This window comes from Hetaerina americana, unplaced genomic scaffold (genome assembly GCF_022747635.1).
Source record: "Hetaerina americana unplaced genomic scaffold, ioHetAmer1.1.p SCAF_3, whole genome shotgun sequence".
Lineage (NCBI taxonomy): Eukaryota > Metazoa > Arthropoda > Insecta > Odonata > Calopterygidae > Hetaerina > Hetaerina americana.
In genome coordinates this window covers 86,761,876-86,786,774 of record NW_027286874.1, presented here as the reverse complement: position 1 = coordinate 86,786,774, position 24,899 = coordinate 86,761,876, and positions in this window count along the sequence as shown.

Below are 24,899 nucleotides of genomic sequence, written 5' to 3'. Positions count from 1 at the left end.
AAGTAATAAGTTATAAACTTAGTGCAGAAACGTTGATTTTGTGGTTTCAAAATTTAAGTTAGACGCAAGAGTTTAATGGTCTAAAAATATGACAAGGCACAAGGAATAAATTTTCAAACGGAAATCCCTAACCACTTCACTTCGTATATTTTAAAAAGAATAATTTTGGCATATTTCAAAATGGTTAATCTTCTGTCCAACCCCACAGAATTTACACAGGCGTTTCTGAAGGAAGGCCTCTACGAAGATATTGCTTCGGAATGCCCATAAAACATTTGATTTAGAATCTCGAAAATCTTGGGAAATCAATAGGAAAATGAAAAAGAGCACATTAGCGGGCGATTTCGTTTATGACGGGAAATATTTGAACTAATGGGAATGATAGACAAAAGAAGAATTCACTTGAACCTCCAGGCTGTAAATCACGCAAATCTTTGTAGTTTTGTAATTTCACGCCGCAGTGTACTCCACGGATCGTCTTGTTTTCCAGGCATCGTTCTTCCGCGTGGGAATAAAAAAGGATTAAGGAACGCGTGTGCAACACTTTGTGGCCAAGTTCGACCTCTTGTTCACCTTCATCGATGGTTGGGCATACGAATAGAGGCCACGTCGACATTCGATAATATTCAACGGGTGTGGGCCAGAAGAAATTATTCGGGTGGAGGGAGTATAAAATTCGGACTTGCTGACCTTGGAATAATTTGGAAGTAATTACACCTCTATCGTGCTCGTGGGCGGAGGACTGAACAATTAGCCTCATTTCCTTCCCGCTTCCTCTCCGCGACCTTCCTGGGATAACTTTCCTTTGCTTCCATGCGTGCAGCTTCATGAATTTGATTCAGAAATAGAAGATAAAATACAAAAAACCCAAAAAACTGTGGAAGAATATAGAATAAGAATTTTAAGAAATTTAAGCATTTAAGAAACATTTCGTGGCATTACATTTCTGCTTTGGCGTCGAAAAAAAGACTCTTAGTTTGGCTTAAATGCCAAGTTAATCGTGGTCAGTGTCAGAAAAGAGAATTCGATGATTTTATATGCATTTGAAAGGAATGTATATGTATTTTGAAGGCAAATTTAATTTTAACAATGATTACTGGTACTTGTATGTGAGTAAAAGACTTGGGGAAGCGGTGGGTCCGGTCGTGAGTGTAGTACTTTACAAGAATCTTCAAAACGAACGGGCTTCAGGCAGTAGTTTAATATCGATTTTTATAAGAGATATTGACCTCAGTATCTCAGACGCGTGGTTTATTTTATACTTAGTGAGGCCAGTCACTCGTGGTATTTACTCTCACTCATTAATACCTAGGAATATTTTACGATGTCTGTGAAGTCTATTTTTCAACTCGTAAATCGCTGAATCTCTTGCTACACGCTTAAATGTCTGATGTAGATGCGTTTCGACACTTAGCACAGTCCTCTGATATTTAGATTAATCATCCTCGGCAGTTAATACCTGTTCTTGCTATCAACGTAAAAAGGTATCGTTAATATTGGAAATAGGATGGAACATCGTCTTATTATAAATATTGTATATCTCGCAAATGAAGGCGTTTGATATTTTTCGCCAATGAAAAGTTTGCTCGTAACTTTTCAGATTCGCCATTTACGAGTACGTGAAAAAGAGTTATACTCATTTACCCTGCGCATACAATGGAGAATTTCGAGTATAATATTGTGTTAGGGGTTTGAAAATATTGACACAAACGCCAACATTTCGAATTATTTTCATTAAGCAGAGTTACATCTTTTGCGCTGACATTTTGAAATATACTTGTAGAAGTCGTGTGTTTAGAAAATAATGCCATGCGAAAAAAATAACGCATTCTTAATATTTCGTATTCCTTAAGATATTTCTTCTTTGTTAATACAGATTTCATCATGAAATAAACTAAACAAGCAGAGGCTTTTGGGGTGACTCGATGTATTGCTTATTTAATGAACACTCGTAAGGTGGTTATGACCTTATTCCTTAAGCGTGGAGCCTCGACAGAATTCGTGTACTAACGGAGTTGGTAGGAGGCTTTGTTTTTAATCAGAAAAAGAAGTATCGATGGAGACTTCAGCTCTTAAATAGGAATATGTATTGTATCAATTAATAATTTTCACTATCAACGGTTATCATTCTGTGGGCAGGTTTGTAGGAGCTTCGCAAACTGTTCCGTTCCCTGCCAAATTTTCACTACTTCCGCATAGCTTCTTGCACTGCTATTTTCCATTACATTCATTCCTTCCCTTCTTGTAGTTGATCCTAGACCTTCCTCTGCAATTCCCTCCCCCCCATCTTTCCTTCAGTTATGATCTTCGGTAAACCATCGTGCCTGTTCATGTCCCATTAGTTTCTGGTGTCTCCTTGAAAGTGTCCTCCATAGGCTTCTCTCTTCGGGATTGTCAAATAATTTGGGCTCAATTTTCAATCGACCCTTCCACGACATATTATTTACGGTTTGACTTAGTTCGTGGGGGACCACCTAAATTTTGGTGGCCACGGTGGCGGTGGGGTGACCGCCTCGTCCCTTGGTTCCCCTGAAAATCCAGAGGCTGCATTTCGATTCTCGTATTTTTGGATTTTCCTCCACGTAAATCTTGGATGTTTGTGGTTGTTCTTGTGGTTATTTCATGTTTGCAGTTCGATGTAAAAGGCCGAAACTCTGCCGTTTTCGAATTAACATAAAAAAAAAAAAAACAAATAAATAAAAATCCGACCGGTCGCTCCATGTCACTGTTGAATTCCAGATATCGGCTTGAGACATCATCCGTAGGGGACGACCGCAGAGCCGCAGTTTGTCCTCCCACCCGAGTCACGACAGAAAACGCGCGCGACTCCCGTCTTAATTCGTTCAAATTAGCGTCCTCCTCTAGAGCGAATTGAGTTGCTCGAAAAATTTTTAATCCCTGCCCTCTTAGATCTTTATTTTCAAGGCGGCATTTCTTCGTTTTTATTTAATTTGTCGACTCTTGTTATTGTTACTCATTTCTCCCGTTCGCCACGACGGGTGTGCGTTCATGCGTGCCTAAAGCCCCGCGCATTTGGCCGCAATGGGGATGGACTGAGATGTGTGTGTTTAGAAGGGTTTTTGGGAGTGGTGACTCGTGTCCCTTCCATCAGGCTGGAGACGCTGGACCATAATACGTGCGGGGAGAGCAAGTGGGGCGAGGTCGCTTCTCTCGGAAGCGAGCGTAATTTACGATCGCCAGGCGAATAATTGCTCGACATTTTTTTCATATCTCTCTCCCCCCACTCCCTCCCCTCTACTCCCTGCCTCTCCCCTCCCCCGTCGCTCTTGACACAGCAAAACGCTCCTGGTGCCGCGGAGAAAGAGCTGTTATTTTTCTCCTCGGTGCTTCTGGGTTTGTTCACGCAGTACAGGTCGGACGGCATGAAGTCATTCTCTCGGCCGCGCGTCATGAATTTGGGGCTTTAAGAGTGGCATGTAATTTTCATTCATATATTTTGATTGGATGGCATTTATTTATTTGCATGACAAGAGTGATGCCAAAGGAACGATGGAAAAAGGGGAGAGGCATAGTGGCGTCATCGCAGATAAATCCGTCTTGCGTATCGAGAAATCGCCAATGGGCTCACGGAAGGAAATATTACTTGTCCTACTTCGATGGCATTCCGTTCGAATGATATAAATGCTGCCACTTAATTGCTATGGCTGGGATCGTGGTATTTCGGAGGCCAGGGGTGAAAAAAAGTTGGATGAAAAAAAGGGAGAAGGCGGCGCATTCGCATTTTAGATTAGAAAAACAAACGTGTTGAGATGTCCGGACATTATAGTTCGCTGTGAATATGAATTAAAGCTAAAGTCATCGGAATTGACCGTTTTATTCTAAGGTTTTACCCTAATAAATAGAATATTTCACCTGACCTAAAACATGCCCTATTTCTTTAATTTTCAGCTTACTCTAATTTCAAGTGGGTGTCACCTTTTCTGTATGGCCCAGTGCGTAGAGCATTGGACTGCTGACGTTGGGTCCCGGGGTTCGAATCGCGGTCCTTAATAGTCGATAACCGTATCTGAAATCCTGTACTATATTATGGCAAAGATAACTTCGTGGGAAACTAAATGGTGGTAGGTACAGGGAAAGGAACTGGCTCTCTTTATCTAGAATGTGTGAATTTCACCCGGCTTAGGTTGCAGTGAGCCCCCCTCCCCCCACCTATCACGATACACTTTTGAGTTGATTGCATCTGGCATCACAACCTAGTTTTTTTTATGGTTTATCAGTGTCATGATAATAATTTATTTTTATACAATCATGATGGACTGACTTAGATACTTGCGATCTAGGATTTATTTCTTGGAGTGAAAGCCCTTTGTCTAGTACGCATTGTTTTTCGCTGTACAGACAGACCAATTCTATCTTCCCGTTTTATGTTATCTGTCCCTGCTGCGGGCGGTGGAAGTTTTTCGTCGGCTTCAACCTTCCCCTTCTCCCGCACCGTTCCCTCGGGGGCAAGCCATCGACATTCCGCGCGGACTCGAAAATTGCACGCATCAGACACGGGCATAAGTCGTCGCGATGACCGCACCGTGGAACAATTCAGGGCACGTCTCCGCTTTAAATGCGCGCGTACGAGGTGGTGGTGGTGGGAGTGGCCGGGCTGGGTGATGAAGGGAAGAATTCTGGGCGTGGGATACGGAGGGAGGGTTGAGGGAAAGATCGGCAAGTTGGGCACAATGAATCCCGCCGCCCGTAAATTGTCCCCCGGACGAGGGTGTCAAAGGAAGAGGGGTTACTTATTTATGACTCCGCTCCCCTACTCCAACTGGAAGGAAACTTTTATTTTGCGTCGTCTTGTCTGCGATTGTGAGAGCGAGAGAGAGGATGATACCCCAATGCGCTCCCTTCCCCTCTTCTGTCTGAGTAGTAATAGCGGCGATTCGACGGTCGATGAATTATTCAACCTTTCGGATCCGGATTGCCCGAGCCTTGTAGTCTTTCCTCGCTCTTCATTTTTCTCCTTTCCCCCTTCTTCCTTCGTATCCGTAAATTTGTGAGCTTTTCGCCTTGAAGTGTTCCAGACGCCGCTGTCGTATGAGGCTGGGTGACGCAAGACGGTCAAAGAAATCTTTGTGATCCTCGGTACGGATCCCAACCTCTGTCATCTATGTCCTTTTTCCCAGGGTACTTGGTGCGCTCGGTTTTGACTTGAGGATATTAGCGTGCCATATATGGAGGAAGGGGGAAATCAATCGTTATGTGTACCGTGGCCAGCTTGGTAAAATGAGAGTTTTTGAAAATGTCATTTCAGCCGTGTCCATTTCAGGAGTTTTATCGGTTTAGATTTTTGGTGGCACATTGTTAATGAAAGTAAGATAATATAGAACCAAACTTCATCTTCATAATACCCCGCAAGCTGCCGTAAGGGCGTGTGGCGGGGGTTGCTAGGTTGCCACCCGTAAAAAGGATCACAACCACATGCAAAATCGATAAATACATGCAAAGCATTACCCACAGTAGCATATACATTCATGGAAAAATCGTTTCATTCTACACGCATGCAAATACCTACACTATCATCTAACAAATGATGGGACCTTAGGATGCAGTGAGAAATTTCTCCAATAACGTGCAATTAGAAAAGTAGGAAGGCAAAATTCCACTACCACATGGACATGCAACATAAAACGGTCTCCTCCCCAAGGACACAGGTGGGGAATGTGACCCAACGCTGCAGGTAGCTGGAGGGTCCCCCCCGGGAGAGAAACGAGGGATGTAAGGGAAATCTTAAAAAGATTAAGGCCGAACAAGCAATACTGTAAAGAAGGCTACATTATTATGGCATTCTTATGAGGTTATGCGGAAGGTTTTGACAACAAAACACACGAGGTTAGGGAAAGTGCATGCAATTTAGTAAAATTAACTATTCCATAGACGCTGAGGGTGGCAAGTGGAATTATTGCTATCTATAACCCTGCATTTGCTATCCCATGTTGTCCGTGGGAAGAAGGAGTCCTTGAGTCTGCTAGTTCTGGTATCTATTTCCCGAATTTTATATACATGATCCAAGTGACCTATGTGTGTTGGAGTGCGAATAACTTGCGAGACATCGGTGCTGAAACATGCAGATCTGAATTTATTTAGTAAGTTCACCTAGCATTGGATCGTCTTTCTTCTAATGATTCCCACCCAACTCCTTGGCCCTTTCAGTGACACCTTTCGTTTTATCGTAACAGTTTTTAACGAAACGGGATGCCCGGCGTTGACCCTTCTCAATTTCCCGAATGAGGCCTTTTTAACTCGGATTCCATTCGCTACGCATATTCTAAATGAGGCCTTACAAGAGCGTGGTAACAACGTTCCTTGACCTTGGAGCCACTTCTGCCGACAATGCGTCTGATAAATTTCATTTTTTTATTTGCTTGCCTGCAGACTTAATGTATGCGAGTCTCCCAAGTTAAGTCTTTAGTGAATGTAACCCCTAGGTATTTTACCGTATCAACTACTTCTCGGTCAACTCCAGCTAATTTGTAAACAAATCCCGTCGATCTTTTAAAGAAATTTACCACCGATCATTTATTATGATTTAATGACAAATATTAATAAATATAAATAATAACTATTCTTTGTTCATTTCTCATAAGACTCAAAGGCCTTTTCATGGAGACCAGGATATCAATCAGAAAATGAGAGCCGTTAACTTTGGTTGCTGGTGTAAAATGATGAGCGTCTATTGGAGGCGCACGTGGGTATGGTGGATTATGTATTAAAATAAAATAAGCAGGAAGGAAAACGATCAAAGAAATATTAGTCATGTTAGGAGAAGAAAGAATTATTTAGAATAATTTCGAAGTATCCGGGAACAGTGGATGGAGGGTATATTGTGTGGTAACGAAAGATTGAAAACTGGTTGTGGGAAGAGTGTTCGTGGCATTATGTATGGCTCGCGGTATTCCGGGGTAGAGCGTTAGGGTCCTGACCAGAGGGCTCGAGTTCGATTCCAAGGAAATCCTCTCTGGGCACCCTCAGCTCACCCAAAATGCGTGATTTTTCGGTAACCAGATCTTCCTGGAAAACCATAACTTGCACTGGGAAAGAAACTGTCCCCCCTTTATCCTGATGTGTGAATTTCACTCGCCGTCGGGCTTAGTACTGGTTGAACTCTACCATCACCTACCAAACCTTCCTTAGGGTCTGTGTTTTTTTTATATTGTAATTTGGAGTACGTATTAGCGCATGTAATGTGGTGTTAGGCTGGTTTGGCTCTAGTTGGCCTCATTTGGAATGTGTCGCAAGTATTTGGGATCCTTGGGAAAAATGACAAAAAGAGATAAATCTAGAGTAAATCCGCCAGATTCGTGAAAAAATGTTACAATTAGAAGACGAGTGCGGCATGACATTTCGGGGAATTAGGCTGGGAGCCACTTGAGATGCGAAGAGAAAAAGTCCGACTGAAACTTTGATAAAGGTACACAACAAACGAGTCGAACAATGACACTAAAGGAATTATAATGGCCCCCCACTACTTATATTGATCAGGCCATAAATATAAGATAAGGGAGATAGATTCCAGTACATATAGGTACAAATGCTCTTTCTTTCCTCGGACAATCAGGAATCATAATAGCAAGAAACCAAAGTCACTATAGAAATAATAAAGACATTTAATTTACCAATCAGGACAAGATTAAACGTTGCAAATACATAAAGTATATCCGTAGGTGCGTTTGTGTGTTAGTTGATAGCATATGTATCTGCATGTGTGTGAGTTGTAAAGGTCTCTGCATGAATATATACGATTTAGTGTGTTTAGATTGCCATTAATTTGTGGGTTTTACATGCGGTTTTATTCTAAATTACGGGTGGTGGTGACCTAACATCCCCCGCCACACGCCCTTAAGGTGGCTTGCGGGAGTGTTAGGCTATGTAGATGTAGAAGTTAAGCAGTGCTCAGTCCCTAGGCCCACCATACACCTTTAATTAAAGATTCTGTTTATAAGAATAATAACCCTCATTTCTACTCCATAATGAACCGATTTCAGTTTGCGGCTAAACGTTTTGGTGATAATTGTTAATGAAATGGAGAGAATACAGAAAAAACTAATATTTGTTAATATATCAAAAGGTTAAATATTTCCTGTAATGAGGCTGGATGCCTAATTGGTATTTCTGAGAGAATACTCAAATATGATTGGTTACTCAGCACGATACGTTGATATACATTATCACGAATAAACTACCTGGAAAGGCTGAAATTCTTCATCAAAACTTTATCAGGCCTTAAGAGTTACAGTAGTTTGAGTGCGCCTCGTTTGTTAAATATATAACGCATTTGCCAAATAAACCGAGGAGAAGTTGTAGAAAATTAGTCTGTAAAATTGTCAGTTCCAATTTAAGTCCAACTGAGTAGAAGCTTGCCCCACATGAAATCAGCTTGAATAATTGGTTCTGGCTAAGGTTAAAGAGGTGACATACTGGCCTAGAGTAACTTGAGTTTCCAACTTAATTTTTTTAATCATTCTCCCTGAGTTTGCGATTAAAATAAGGCATGGCGAGGATGAGATAGATGGGAGACGGATTTCTCATGTCCTCTTTATCAGAATAAGGAATCATACTTAAATTCTTAAGCTATATAGATGGGAATTTTTATATCTCTATCACTTGAGAATTGTACCAAAATATCATAGTTTATAAAAGCCCTAATCATGTCAACGGTGAAGTGCTTTTTGGTTGAACGTATTTATTTCTTATGCGAAAGTTATTGTTAGAAAACCGGAACATTTACAAGTCCATGTATGAAGTAATGTATGTACTTATAGATTGTAATTTGTTAATGAACATGTTTCCTAGTTCTCAAGTCTTTCCTAGGCGATGCCGCACTCCTGTTTGATTTTATATTTGTTTAACCTGCGCCATAGAATGATTATGTGTTCTTAAATTATTGTAAATGAATCCGGCTTAAACTTCACTTTTGGAGAATATGCCAATGATAGAACGAAAACCAGCGAGATAAGTTCCGAAGGTGAATTAAATTTAAAAAATGTCACAAACTTTAATTTACCAATAAGCTTTTTCGCCTTATTCTGCTCGGGCATCGGGACTCGAACTCGCGAGTTCGAGTCCCGATGATCGCATGGATTTTGCGCTTTCGTGTAGATGAACTTTCATGAATAATCTTGAGTTGTATGGTCTCAGCTGCCGGACAGTATATTACTAACCTAAGTACTACTGCTGACTGTTAAATTGTCTGGAAATGAAATGCTTATACGAGCCTTACACTTGTTTGTTTTCGTTGGTAGCATTATTTTTAATCTCAATTTGAATTCTGGTTTATTTTTTCTTTCTAGTTTGTACACTCCTCGGGAGTTTTAATGCATAATAGGGGTCCATTGATACTCTTTCTATGGCGGGGTGGTAGCCTAGTGGGGGTAAAGCGTTCGGCTACTTGCCAGAGGACGTCATGTTTTAATCCCGAGTGATGTCATCTGACAAGTAAATCAACAAGTCAAGTAGTACAATTACTTGATTTATTCGTAGCAAATAAATTGGCGGCACAAGAGAAAAGAACTGGCTCCCTATAACCTGAATGCGTTCACTTCTCACATATTTAAAGCTTACATGTATCTCGGGGAAATATAACCTATCTAGGCTATCGAAACCAACCTTCATGTTGTTTAATATTGAACTCTTAAATATGTTTTACTCTCATTGTATTAATTTATTGTTAAGTGCATTACTCGGGGTATTGTAGAGAACATTTTGAGACGACTTGGTACATGATACAAATATTCCTTTGAAAATGTTTTAAGTGCACAAAAAAAATATGGTCGTATCCATACACGTGTCCCTCATTGGATGTTATCAGTCAAATACGGGTAAACATCGATAAGATAAGAAGGGAGTTTATTTTTTTATACCTGCGATTGATATTTGCATATCGTGTTTTTTTATCTCAGGTGAATACTTTCCGACACTCTCCACGAAACTGTTGAAAAGACAGCGACATAATCAACCAATAGTTAGCCTTCACATCCATAAGAGTAAATTAAATCTTCCCTTTAAATATCTGCGCTTTGGCTTGTGCTATGTGGTGGTCGTCGCTTTATTCTTTTTTCTAGATACGTCCATGAGTATTATTATTCTTTTTAAATGGAAATACAGGTATTCAAGGTTGTTACTCCAATTCAATGCATTCCCCTGAACATGTGTTTCATGTTTTGCTAAAAATATAACGGCAACTTGTTGCGGAATATATCAATGGTGCATTTTGAAGACGCGTTATTAAATGTGGTTCATCAGTTCAGAAATATCAACACTAAGCTACAAATATAATTGCAGCCTCATTTTGCATTGGACGACTAGGCCATTTCCCTTGACGAGAATATTTCTCATTGTTTTCGTCTTATGCTCGGTAGATTTTGAGATGACATTTGACAGAGTAAACTAGACAAAATCAAACATTTTGCAGAAGCTAGGAGTATATTAGAGGGATATAAATCTTACTCCGGAGCCTGCATTTACGTATCTTACACAGCACAGGAGTAGATAGCGAATGGAGGGTCAGGATGGGCAGTGCTAAGCAGGGAAGTAAGAGAGGAGTTATCACCTTTACCTTTAAATATATGTGAGGATTAAATGATAAGTAAGGCATGGAAAGGACTGATGTGAAGGTAGGAGGGGCACTCTTAATATCAGTTAGATTTGCGGAGGACCAAGGGTAAGTAAGCCAGGTAAAGGAAAGGTTACAGTCATTACTTGGCGCATTGTAGAATTAGAGTGATGGGTATGGAATGACAATTAATCATAATAAAATGAATATAACGGGATTTCAAGAAGTAAGAAAGCCTAGATAAACGTCAGAGTTGCTGTGGATAAACTGAAAGTGGTAGAACAGTTCAGCTATTTAGGACGGGTTATGGAGGAGGGTGGACAAAGTAATAGGAACATGAAAAAAGAATTGTGTAAGTTAAAGAGTAATTCACAAAGAGGCGTTATTTGAAGAGAGGGTTTTTAAGTAAAGTTTAAAAGAAAAGACTAGCAAACACTTTAATATGGAGCGCAGATTTGTATGGCTCGGTAACTTGGTCTTAGATGCAAAAGGATAAACGCAGATTGGAGGCTTTCCAGATGCGAGAATGGAGAAATAAGGTGGAAGGAAAAAAAATCAACGATGAAGTTCAAGGTATGATAGGGGAAGATGGACTAATGTTAGAAGAAATGTGGAGACAGGACAAGTGAATGCCGGCGGTACTGAGAGGCAATGGTATGCTGGGGACAATAATGAAGAGGAGAAAGCTGGGAAAGCGAGGTAGAGTGAGGAAGGGAATTTTGGATATAATTAAGAGAGTTGAAGTTATCCAAATCTAAAGAATGAATTATTTTTATATATAGTATGGGGTCTAAGGATATTTTGTACTGCTGTATGTTACTATCGTTCAGGGAAACTGCAGATTTTAATCCCGGGATTCATCAAAAATCTAATCTAAGCTGGAATACTACTAAAATAAATCATCTGTGGTTAGAGTTCCCGATTCCGGTGAGGTATTCACACTCCCACTGCAGCTCAACTGATTTCTCTTACCCTGGATAAAATCATTGTGGTTTTTGTTTCTTATCTTGGCAATATCACGAGGGGGGAATGACGATTTGGAGGTAAACCAATTATCGACATTCGTTATTGTCTTTTCCTCCTCTAACCGTCTGCATACTTCTTCATGTCTCATTTTATCTGTTCATTTGATATTCTGCACCACTCGCATTCCACTGCCAGGTTTCGCACACCAGTATTTTTTGGTCTACTTTTTCCATTGCTCCATTTCTCTGGTCCATAGAATGCCATTCTTCTATGAATGATTTCTCGGAATGTAAACCTTTTTGCTTTTTTTGCTTTTTCCTTTTTGTAAACTTAGCTTCTTTGAGCCGTAGACGGGAACGCATTCCCAGCATGAGCTTAATTCCCTTAATATCCATCGAACTCCTCCCACTTCATGTTATGTTGCTTTTGAGATAGATAAAAGATACCATTTGTTTTGATGTCTCTTCTCTCAGCGCAACATTCTGTATCTTCTCTCCTCTCTTCCACGTAATAGTATCTTCCAATTGCTCAGAGCTACCAAATGATCAGCTCTTTCAGGCTAAATAAATAATAGGAATATTTATAATTGCCTTGGGCATCAGAAGAGACCAAGGACCAGTCGTCCTAGATCATACCCCTGAGATTGTATCCACATTAAATGTTTCAATGCCACTGGTATTTTTAAAAATTTGTCATATTTTAATAGACGCTTATTTTTGTTTGCAAGGACTAGATTCTATGTAGGGAAGGGTTTTTCTTTAATTGTATTCACATTTATCCAGTAGTGGTTATATGCGTGGTGGGGGCCACTGACCATATTCGTGGATGATCTCGTAATATATAATTCTATGTACTACCGCTATAATGTCGATCATTCCGAAATATCGGCGTGTGTTGATCACTCCTTTGACCCGTCAACCCCCTCCGGCAGGGTTTTCAAGCCCTCACCCATTCATTTCGAGCCCTCTCCCATTCCCACGACTCCCTTTGTGGGGCCCTCGGTCCCCTCACAGCGGCCTGTCTGTAATTTTAAAGAAAATAAAAAGGACGATCAAGGGACCCGCCCCACACAACACTCCCGACGGCCCCTTTCTCTCTCTCTCCCTCTCTCTTAATCTCCTCAGCCACCACAGCATCCCTGCGGACCCATTAAACAATTGCGTCCCACCATTAACTCCCTTAAACTGCCCTTCCCTTCTGTTTTCCCCGCCTCCCGCTCTCCCTCCTCCCACCCCATTTGGGCCCCCGGCATCACTTTCCCAGCCCGCCTCCTTCCCCCTCCGGCTCGCCTGTCATTATTCCCCTTGTGACTCATCCCTTTCACTCATGCCCACATTTTCATTCTTCGCCGTCTCTCGACTTTGTCGTTGCAAGTCCCTACCTCCCGCTCTCTCTCTCGAGGATGAGATCGTTCGCTCTCGACTAGATATTCCGATTGACTCGAATTCATTAGGAGGACGCGTGTGATTATTATATGCATCAGTCCACGTAGGTTTTCGATGGACCCAGGAACTACACAATGCTGCACTGCGTAACACGACTTCAAATACCCGGTCACATGCTACACTAAGTGTTTATTTTTTTCTGCATACATTCGCCGGTAGTTCCATCATAAATGGCCGTTCTTTTTCCTTCTTATGCTTCACGGGCCCAATACTCAGTATTTGTGATCTGCATCTCTTCACCTCTCAGTCTCTCCTGCACCTACTTATTCTGTTTTCTTCGGATTTCTCCCAAGAACCTCTCCCTTGCCATTCCTGGCACGTTATTTTCTCCTTCTTCTCAACGCTGACATCTCCAAAACCGTTAGTCTATTTTCATCCTGTTCCCCAACGACAAGTTTCAGTGCCATACAGTACTACGCTCCAAATTAAACTTTTCGCTAATATTTCATTTTCATCTTTCCTCAAAATCCTTTTTATCAATTGTCTCCTTTTTACCATCTTCGCCCTACGCAATGTTTATGTTAATATTTTTATTACTTGCCTCTTTTTATCTGAACCAATTCCTGAATAATATTTCTGTCTCACTCGGAATGGAATGATAGATTTCCCTTCTCTCTTTCCATGCCAGAATGGGTAGTGGTTGAAAACCAAGGAAACGCCATCACGACGATGCGGTGAAAAAGTATTATGACGTAAAAAGCCTCAGACCGCCATTGTAGGTGAAATGGTTGAACGGTTCTAAGGTTGGACTGCCACAACTCCCGAACTAAGCATTACAACGAATAGCAGAATAATGCGGACCGTATTTGTATGCCTTTCACGAACACTCCCCTTAACCTTCTTGTGAAAATTTGTGCTGGCCTAGAATGGGTGAGCTTTACTCTCATATATCAATAATCATTCTTTTGTTGTAATGTATCACATCCAGCAATACGTCGGCCTTCGCCAGAGATTTTGTCCTTTCACCAAATTATAGGAAAATAAAAATAATAATTATTGGAATTGACATACTTTCTTTGAAGTAAAACCTGATGAAGCCTTATTATGAAGCAATTCCGCCACGTGATCCCCTTCACTGTTTGCTTTCATGGCGATTTTGGTCTCGAATCCAAGGCATCGACAGCGCTTGTTTAGTCGTGTTGAGCGATTCGATGAGAGTCGAAGCAACCAACAGATATTATTAGCACATGGGTGCAGGGCGAATGATTTGAAAGGGGGTCGGTCGAGTAAGCCCCTGGATGGATCAAAGTAATTAAAGGAAATACGTATCCTCCAATGAGATTATTTTGTCTTTTCGGCTCGGAAAGACGACGATGTGAAGGGTGTGTACGTATTTTCGGAACATTTAACGTTTAGACAGTAGGATTAGGATATTTTTAATTGTTTTATTTGTGGCTCTTGCACGAGGATGGTAAACGTGAAATATACTGAAAGAAAAACAAACTAAGTGCTAAGAATGGTAGGGGTCGAGACGAGGTTGTTGGAATTGTATTATAAAAAAAACACTTGTCGGTAATTTTCCACACTTTTTTATGACGATACGACCGGTTTCGGCAGTTGCCTGTGATCATCAAGATACATCGATATAGGCGTGCTCTCGTTGTATAGGAGGAAAGTAAGTAAAGCAAAAAGTTATTGCTTACTTTCATCCTCTCCAGTCTCTTCTTCTCCCTCCCCTCCGCCCGTCAAGCGAGGTTTACATGTATGCATGAGAGCACTCCAATATTGCTGTACCTTGATGATGGGAGTCAACTGTTGAAACCGGTCGTACCGCAATGAAAACTCTGGTAAATTCCCGAGAAGTGTTTTCTTTCTGTATTGTTGAATGATTTCACAAAATTTAGCCTTTTTCCAGTAGTTGTATGGTTTGGATAAATTCAAAGGCTCACTCATTTGAGATCAGAGTGACTTTATGGTGTAAATTTTGTTGGCGAATTTAGTTTAAAACATAAGTTATTTAGTTACCTTTATGCGTCTGCTAAATTAAAAAAAAATAATTCAAATGCATGAAGCAATTTCTATATTTACTATAATTTTCCTACCTTAAGCTCGGAAAACATCTGTTGCGCAAATTGATTAGCAAAGTCTTTGCGCTATGGGTTCAAGGCATTCATCATTTACGGAATGTGGTAATGTGGAATTTGCAGTCCAAATCAGGGCGGATTGTGGTTTGGCGTCGGAATACTTGAATGTATTTATTCGACCCTGAATGTACATTTATGTGAGGAGTGAGTTTGTCATCTTTTTGATCCGTCTCTCCATTTGCACGACTTTTTATTTTACGGCCGTCCATCGCGTCTCTGTCACTCTCCGTGCCGTCGTCAGAGTTGCCACCGATGAATCGCGGCGGTCACTCCCACGCCCCGCGGTCTCGCTCTCCTCCGTGACGCTCCCCCAGGCGTTTTACTACGTGCTATTCCTACGCCAAGGTCTCTCAGTCGGGGAGTAAGGGAGGCGGAACTATAAGAGATGCCGTCACAATTGATTCGATAATGCTTCTTCTAAAGGGGGTGGTTGATGTGGAGTTGGGGGGAAGGGGAACGTTAGGTTATAGTAGGTAGGAGTAGGAGTTGTTTTATTTTATTTTGTTTTCCGAGTTGGAGGGTCCGAATGGTAAACCCTAAGAGTTGGGGGTGGAGGGATAAATGTGCAATGCATTCTGCTGCGTTAAACAAATACTTTGCCTTGCTCGACCCATTCCTGGCCTCGTCCCCCCCCCACCACCACCTTGTACACCCTTTTCCCTCATCCCGCCCCCCGTCCCTACCACGTCTTCTTTCGCTGTTTGGCTCCCTTCGCGTGGAACGGTTTTCGGCGGGGGCGGAAGGGCGTCTCCTCATCTACCGTCCCCCCCCCCCACCCTCCCTCCCCCTCTCGGCCACATCCATTTCCTTCCTCTCCCTCGCCCTCTCCCCCTCTCTCCTTCATCCCTTCCTCCCTCTTAATGCCCATGCGACCGCTCATTCCCTCCTCCCTCCATTCATCCATCCTCTTCTGAGGTCCCAGGAATGGTTGTTTTTCCATGCGCGTGTTTTCCTTTATCCTTCGACTGAGACGTCCGAACCATGGATGTGCGATATTTTCCGTTTGTCGTCGTTGGTGTTGCGATTTTCATGCGATGTCGCATGGCGACTTCGAGAGTCTCGAGGCAGTGCGATGCATCGTTCTAAATTCCTGCTGACTGGTATTCCATTTTCAAAGACCGATTTCCCTTGACCTCTTCTCCAAGCGCGGAACCTTCATATTCGTACTCAAATGCCACCTCGTCGGATCAGTCTCTTGTCTGCTTACCTTCTTCACTCATTTTCTTCATCGATATTTGTTCTTCCTCAGTACTTCGGTTGTAGACTGTACCATTGATATGTTAGCGCTTTTTTTCCTGATTGGTTTTTAATGATCCTTCAGGCAGGGCAGAGTCGATATTGTTATTGCGTCAACAAATGAATGAGCATATTGCGGGGATCGGGATGGTGCGGGGCGCATTGCTAACGTACAGGCTTCCCACCGAGAGGGCCCTGGTTCAAATCCTGGAGACAGAAAAACGTTTTTCAGTGGTATCCCGATCCCTACTTGAGGTGATTTGTAGAAGGTACTTCGAGTAAATACGCTGTCCGTCGGTTGGGACGTTAATTTTCGGACCCCTTGGCGCCTTCATCGTTAAGAGTAGGCTACTGCCGACGCCGGGTTGTCTCCACCCTTCCTTTCCTGTCCATCCCTAATGGCGCAAATGACCTCAGCTGTCGGTCGCCTCCCCTAAATACCACTACTATGAGCACATTGCCCGTGATATAAAGCATGTCGCGGTAGTGGAGATGCGGGAAGTAGATATTTTGATGATGAATCCCAAATCGATTTTTTTTCACAAGTCGATGTGATTTTTGTGCGATATGTGAGAGTGGGCAGGTTCGAAACGATATGCCTCGTAAAAGTTGGAGTTTAGAGAGTTGGGTTAAGCGGTGTCTGTGCATCTGACTTTGGCGTTCATTATTTCGATCATATTGCGATCTTTTTACCAGCTAAGATTTAGCGCTCAGTATTTTTCATTTTTATCCCTTGGTCACTGTGTGACAACCCCCGCAGAATTTTGCGCCGTAATTCTCTCGTTAATCAGAGAAAATCGCCAGCACAGAGTCTGTGTATCTGTAGCAGTTCACATGTTTTTCTTTCAGGTGGTTTCTCCTATAAGAGAATGTTTTTCTTTTCTTCATGCGTTGAAAAAAAACGGTGTGGTACCTTCTGGTCCAAAAAATACGACGCTCGATGATGGTCGGAGAAGAATTCCACGAAGTACCAAATATGTGTTGTGCCTTATATATATATACCTGTATGTGTAATGGAGGGCTAAGCTCATGCGCCGTGTACGAGCTTCAGTTTGACGGAAAACCAGCGGCACCATAATAATATTTTTTTGTCATTCGTACAACACCAGTCGGTGACTCAGTGTGTGCTGCGGAAGAATCATTGATTTTGGGTGAAACAAAACTTTCTTTAATCTCGCAAAAACTTGTTGGCGACAGAAATCGCAAAATATCGACATGTAAATATTCGTAACGGACTCTATATTATCTGTTAGCCTGTTACAAAAAAATAAGTGGAGTTGAGTTCAGGCTGCCATTAACCTTTTCTCGGGGGAAGAAATGAACTAGTCCCTTTGCCGCTGAAATGTTTTGGAACTATGCTAATTCCCATGAAACAACCTGGAATTAACTGGATTACAAAGAGGTATTTCTCTCTTCCTGATCGGAGAATTTGCTGAAATTTACGACGTTTCATCCCCCTCTCCATCACTTTTCACCGCCCTCTCTTTACTGTTCTCTTCTCCCCTTTCCTCCCTTTCTGTTTGAAAGTATTTATTTCCTCCCTCGTTTCTTCCACATTTGTCTTGGAGAGGTATCTCATGAGTTGAAAGAAGAGTTCAAGTATCAATTTTATCAAGAGCCTCTCAGTCCGCGGTCTCATCCCGTCAAAGCGACAGACAATTCAATTAACGATGGACCACAGTCCATTCATTCCTTTGGAGAAAAATTGTGTTCGTTGGAATATTTTAACGCTTCTTTCTCCGTCGTGGGCGAGAGTATAGTCGACCTAATCTGCTTTCGTCAGTTTTCATGTCCACTCTCCTTTTCTTTTACCCGTCTCCCGTTTCTCGCGTCGTATTTTGAGAAAGCGTAGACAACGATTTTTCACGCTCTGGCGCGATGTGCGCAAGTGTAGTTTCTCCTTACTTTGGTGTCGTACAGAAAATTGTGCCGCGTAATCTGCTCCACACACGTACACTGCCTTCAGCGCTGGAAAGACATTCAAGCACAGCTGTCAATTCAGTGCGACCTTGCGACCCGTCGCTTTTGAAGTCGCTGCTGCTGCAAAATGGGGAAGTTCAGGAGAAAGATAGTTTTTCTTCCTTCGAAGTTAAAAATATTTTCGAAGATAATTTTTTACCTAACTCAAGTAAACCTAAAGATGTCATTTGGTTACAAATGAGGGTGGTGTTGTGCGCCGTTCTTACCGTAGAGTCTCGTCGCTTTTCGGAAAGTGGGGTGAGAGATATGCGTGTTAAATGTTCTGAAGTTGCGTGTTTTGCTAGGATTCTCCTGTTGAGTGTGTGTGTGTGTAAATAGGTGGTTTTCGTCGAATAAAAACGGTAAAGGTACGTTCTCAGTAACTTGAAGTTTTGTTGATTTTTGAAGAATTTGCAAATTAGGAATTGGTAAAATTGATCGATTTCTTCAAACATAAAAACTTTTAATTGAATTGTTAGATGTATTGGAATTTTGTGTTTTTTGAATGATTTCTCGAATTTGGAGGCACGAGTAGGCGCCTACAAATCCATTCAAATTCCATCTGGCTCTTGAAATTTATTGCCGTACTGTGCTGTTTTAATGAGATTCCTCGATGAGGAAACAGATCAATGAGGTAAACAGATCAATGTTTTCGAATAAAACACTTATAGAGCGTTTCTGGATACCTTTCAGTAATTTTATTTTGGAAGGATTTACCCACCCCCCCGGTTAGGAAATTACGAGGAATTTCCATGCTAGTAATTGGTGGATTCCTTCAAATATCGCACGATAGGTTAAAATGGCGTTCTTGAATATTTTGCAGCCGCTTTTTTTGCTAAGGATTCCCATCAGATAATGAAGTAGGTAGTAGCTCGTGAGTCAAAGTAATGCCGACTCCTCCTGATGAAAAAAAGGGTGCTCTATTTCTGCCTAGCTTCTTTGGGATTGCAGTGGGGGCGCGACGCGATATTTTCCTCTCTCTCAAAGACATTTTCTCCGCTGCAGGTGTGTCGGATATATCTTTTCCTCCGCGCCGTCGTCGGTCAAGTGGGCGGGTTGAGTGACTGACTGACTGCTTCGAGTGACATACCGTACACTCGCTCGCCCGGAGTCGTGGATCTTGTTTTTAAGTGGCGGCTCTTAACGGTAGGCGGTGTCTTTCTCAGCGGCAGGGTCCCTCCCGCCGACCTCCCCTCCTTCCCGGTGCTGCCGAGTGGCGCAATTCGAAATGACGGCGAGTGCATTCGCGAAACGAGGAGCGAGGCGAGGGAGGCGCTGAGTCGGTCGTGCTCCTCGGTGAGGTGCGGTGGCTTTCGCCAACTCGAATTCAAAAAGGCCTCTGTGACTAAAGGGCTATTCAAACGAAGCCGCCGCGGGCGAACAATGAGCTGATTTCGGTACCAAAACTTAACTCCATTATTTTCCTCTTTCCTTGAACGTTCGGAATCTTCCCTAAGGCTCTTTTATGTGTTCGGAATGGAACGGAATGGTTTTTTTTATAAGTGATGATATTTCTGATCTTTGAAGTGGACATTCGCCATTGCGCTCGGTTGTGAATTTGAAAGAAAGCGGCGAAAAACAGGGCTGGTCTGACGACGCCGGGACCGACACATTTAAGATCCGTTAACAAGACTCTGGATCTGTTATTTTGCTCTTTAAAGTCGGGACCAAACAAAATGATTTTCGAGACGCTTACTAATTCTTACGTTGTCTATGAAAAGTCGCCTTGAGACAAATCATCTAATGCGACTGACGTTCTGACACGAATAATCTCAATTGTCAGTCAGGCGTTTCTCACGGTGAAACCCCAAAACCGTATTTTTTCAAACGAATTTAAAAAGATTGAAATGCTTATTAAATTTTTCCTCTTCGCAACACATTAAGCGAACGTTGGTGCAGGGAGAAAGTTTGTGAATGACTGTAAATGTCTAAAAAACTAAAAATGTGGTATTACAAGTACGTTATTTTTAAAATTTTCTCGTACCTTAAATTTTTACTTTAAGCGAACAACTCATTTAGTGTTCTATGGATCGCAAGCAAGATTTAATTTTCTATTGATGAATTGATTCTCATTTTTTATACCATCATACGATTTAGCTATATATTTTTCTAAAGAATTATATATGTTTTCAGAAATTCAAATTTTGATCGAAAATGGGTATGTTTTAAGGGCACATTGAAAGAACAATTTTATCGTCGAAAGGAACTTCTTTATACAGAAAGGGTTTGATGACGGACAAAAGACGAATACGCGAATAAATGGTAAGAGAAAATTTCTACATGGGGCGTGGCGTTCCGAAGGCTGGTCTATGATAAATGAGGATTGTCGTAGATTTGAGGCAATTCAGATGTCGAAATGGGAAGAAAACATACCTTAAGGAAATGACTTCGTGGAAGGGCTTGGAAAATGTGGTGTTATATTGGGTTCAAATTCTTTCATTGCCAGTAAACCTTCACAATCAATGAATTCATGACATTAAAATTTTGAAGTTGCTACGAAAAACGCATTGTGACGTTGATTATGCCAGGAATCCAGACAAGATTGGCGGATGGTAGAAAATCGTAACTCAAAATCCGATGAATCGAACTCAGTTAAAATATATCCCGTAAATAATTTTAATAATGTGCTATAAAGATAAGGGTATTAACTTACTTCTGTGATAAAATAGGTAACAGTGAATTTGTCCTCCTAAGTGTCGTCTAAACCAACCCCTCACCTTTCTTCAATTTCTGAAAGAAAACAATTTGTAGCATTGATCCGTAACTTTGGGAAAACTCAGTGAGTGTGAATAAATATTTAATCTAGAACGAAAGATGTAGTTGTTCTTGAGTTATGAAGATACTTTTAAGGTTAAATCGCGCATATTCGCTGAAGCTGTGCAATGAATAATCATAGAGTTTTTAGATACGTAACTGATATTTTCTTTTTGCTGTTTCTCTACGTTATTGCAGGATGTTCGGGAGTTAGAAATTAATTCATAATGTAGAATACAGATTTCAATTTATATGAATGGATATAGAGTTAGTTGACCCTTAAAAAACCGGAGTTACGAGATGGATAGATATTTGTGTGCTGCAACTAAAATATTTAGAATTATTAGAATCATTCCCAGTTTCAAAAATATTACAAAATTATTATGGTACTGGTAAGTCAATTTTTGGATTTAGGATGCCGCACTGGGCACAGTTTAATGATCGAATCAATAATAAATGCAATAACGCATAAAATTGCCAAAGATTGCTAAAATTATTCGACTAAAGATTTTTGGTTGTTCAGTCATATTTTCGAGGATACTTCTTCTCCCTCTAGTGGGAAGCTTCTTTGCAAAATGTGTGTAATTCTCTATCTCGCAAATCCAGTTTTATTTACGTTCTGAACGTTCTCCTTCATCGTCACTTATCTGCGTGATGCATCAGCTCGTAAACTTAGTCCCTTATGTAAATGCCTCATAATGTTTCTCATAGGATAAATAAATGCGAAACAGTGGGAATTCTGCTTATGACCTCCGCGATAAAATAAACCACTTCGCATGCGCCTGTCCTCTGAATAGTGAGTCATGAGTTAACTGTCATTTGTCTAGAAAGAGTCGGACCGGAGAAAGATTCGTATCTGGCAATTTTTTTCAAAAATATAATGCGTTTGTCCGACTCTCTCTCTCTCGACTCTGTGACCCCACGTGTATGCTTAAAGTTCGTCCAAATCAACTGAATTATCCCGATGCCTAAGATTAAGTTAAATGCTCATTATATCGTCATAAAAATCCCCCCATCCTTTCTCTTTGAAATAACCGGATTTCGGTCAAGGAGAGAGAGTCCGAGGATTAATGTGGTCAGGATATAGGTGTACGTTTCCCGCGCACCTGGACGGTTTCCTCTTAAAAAAAAACTGCTGGGAATGAAGAGCGTCTCTTTTGAACGTCTGAAGGGTGGCCTGCGTCTGCACATTATAATTCTCCCCTCCCCTCCCCCGTACCCCACCCCTTTCACTCCCCCTCCGTTCCTTAGTAACATAAATCCTTAAGCTCGGTGGGGGAACACGTCGTACCTCGCCGATCCCTCCTCCCGTGACGGGAATCCCGTGTTTTTTGTCCGAAGTTTGTGAGGGAGGGAAAGGGGGAGGCATACCTCCTCTTCCTCTCGCAACATATTTCCCGGAGGAAAAATCCGATTTTAATCTCCTCGAGATATCCTTGGTGTGTTCAGGGGACCACCCGACGTGCGAAGATCGGGCGCGCGCGTCTCCGGGCGGCCGAACACGGCGCGACTCCCGCCACCGCCTTCTTCTTCCTTACCCCCGCCCTCCTCCGCACTTTATTTTGTCCTCCCTCTGCCCCTCCGCTCCCCTTGCAGTGCCCGTTACTTAAAGAAGTTGACTCTTCTTAACTCACTCCTCCTCGCTTTTTAGACTCAAATTGGATGGTACATTTCATGACAGGTGTAAAATCGGCAGCGGAACCTCCTTTTTTCGCGTGCGATGTTCCGGGAGAAAAAATCGCCGAAAATTAATCTTAGTGCCAGTTATACATTGGCTGCTTGGGTCTGATAGTTATATCATTCATTTTCATTTTTGTTTAAAAACCAGATAGGTAACTCAGATTTTGGCCCCATCAAAAATATGAAAATTTTGAAAGTAAATATTATTTCTGGGGCGTAATACTGGCTCCTAATATAAATCGTCTGCGAATTAGGACTGATTAACAAGTAAATTTTTTCTCATGTTTTTTTGTCAATAATGTAAATGGGCTGGTTCTGTTTTTGGCTAATAATAATTAGTAATAAAAATTTCGTTTCTTTCCTCACGCTCTTAAGTGATATCTCAGTATACTATCTCACTATCACTATCTCTAAAAAATACACCTATATTTCCAAATTGAAAGTCTGTAATTAATACAAATCAAAGGGATACAGAAAGGAATTAATTAAATGTGTAGTCATACCTCAAGCATTCACTAAGTAGAGTCTGCGGCAGGAATTTCACGAAATCATTCGCTTTGACCGGGATGCGAACCCGGATCCCTCGTTTCCGGAAAATTGGAAGTTTTTGGGTCAATATTTTTTTAATAGTAAAGAAAGGACATGCTTTTTTTAGGCTAGGGTTTGGGGTGTTTGTTGGTCCTTAATTCATTTCTCATCTTGATAAAACTTCATCGTTCGCTTTGCTCATTATTTCCAGTTGGAAGTGTCGGTCATACTTCAGCATGCAAATGTATTAATTTCTCGGTGTCCATTCACACGTGGTCAAATGGAGCTCTTTATTCCCTCGCCTGACTCCTCCCTTCCCTCCTTCTCCTTCCACATTTGAAATGGCAACCTCTCTCTCTCTTTCAGCCTCACATCCCTTCTCCCACCTACACTCTCTTCTCACGCCAATGCCGACTGGTTTTCCCGTGAAACGTGCCTCCGAGGTTGTTTCGGCAGCGTGAGAGTTGTTGGTCACTCCTTCCGTCCCTCTTCATCTCCCCTCGGTCACTTTTTCATCTCCCCCGTACCAAAACACCCTCCCACTCCCCCCCCCCCCGTCGCGTCGCCGCGTTCTGACCTCCTACGCCACGGGAGGGAAGAATCGGCCTTCTTGACCTCATGCCTCCCTCAACATTTCACTGGGGCGACCTTCTGACTTGGCCCCTATCCCTTCTGGACATATTCATGGGTAAGCAATACTTACCATTAGTATGTAGCGGCCTCTGCAGGCTATCCCGTTTCCTGTTCGTCTTCTCATCATAGTATTTTCATGCATACCCTCATTCCTTCTTCCCTTGATGCCTTCCGTAACTTATTTCTCCTTGTTTTGGTCCATGAACCTCCCCGTTAATTTTATTCATTCCACTCTGTACGATCTGAAGAATAGTGTGCATATCCTAATTGATTCCCAATTAAGGTTTTTCTTCTTTTTCTCTGAGCCTCCCTCAAGATTTTCCTTACAACTCTCTCAATTTGGTGGTCACTCGATCAATTTACTCTTATCGTTCTCAAATATGATCGTATTTTTGTCTTTTATCATCACTGTTGCTCTGAATAGTCTACAGTCGTACAGAAGTATCCCGCCTATTTGCTCCGTTGAAATTCATCTTTAGCGTTTCAGCATTCTGGATGCATTGCAAATCGTTGTTGCCGACGCTCAGGATCGGCATAGCTGAAAGACGGTATGTAATGCCTTACGTTTACACACGTAATTTCGACATGAAGTATAATAATTAAATGTTTCATAGCTTGCCGGCGAGTTTGGGGGGGAATCTCTTTTCCCTTACTCGCATGATTTCAATATATTTTTAGCATTTTGAAGGCTTCAAAATGCCTTGTGATACTGGGATCTAAGGGATTCTTTTTTAGACAACACGTTTCTTGGGATTGCTATCGAAAATCCTATTACACATCCAAAGTGATTACAACAGTTTAATCAGAATCGAACGTAATATAGGTTAAATGTTGAGATTCTCTAGAAATAATTGTAGTGAGCTCTTCCCTGATCTTTCAAGGAAGGAGTCATTTGAATTTTCCTAATGTCCATCTACGAGGGTGGAATTTGAACAGGCGACCTTTTGGTTAGCAGCGTAGTAGCGTAATAAGTCGGCCGGCCATTCCGTATTTACTATTTTACTTATTTGAAGAATAACTAAAAATTTATTTCTAATAACCTGAAATTTT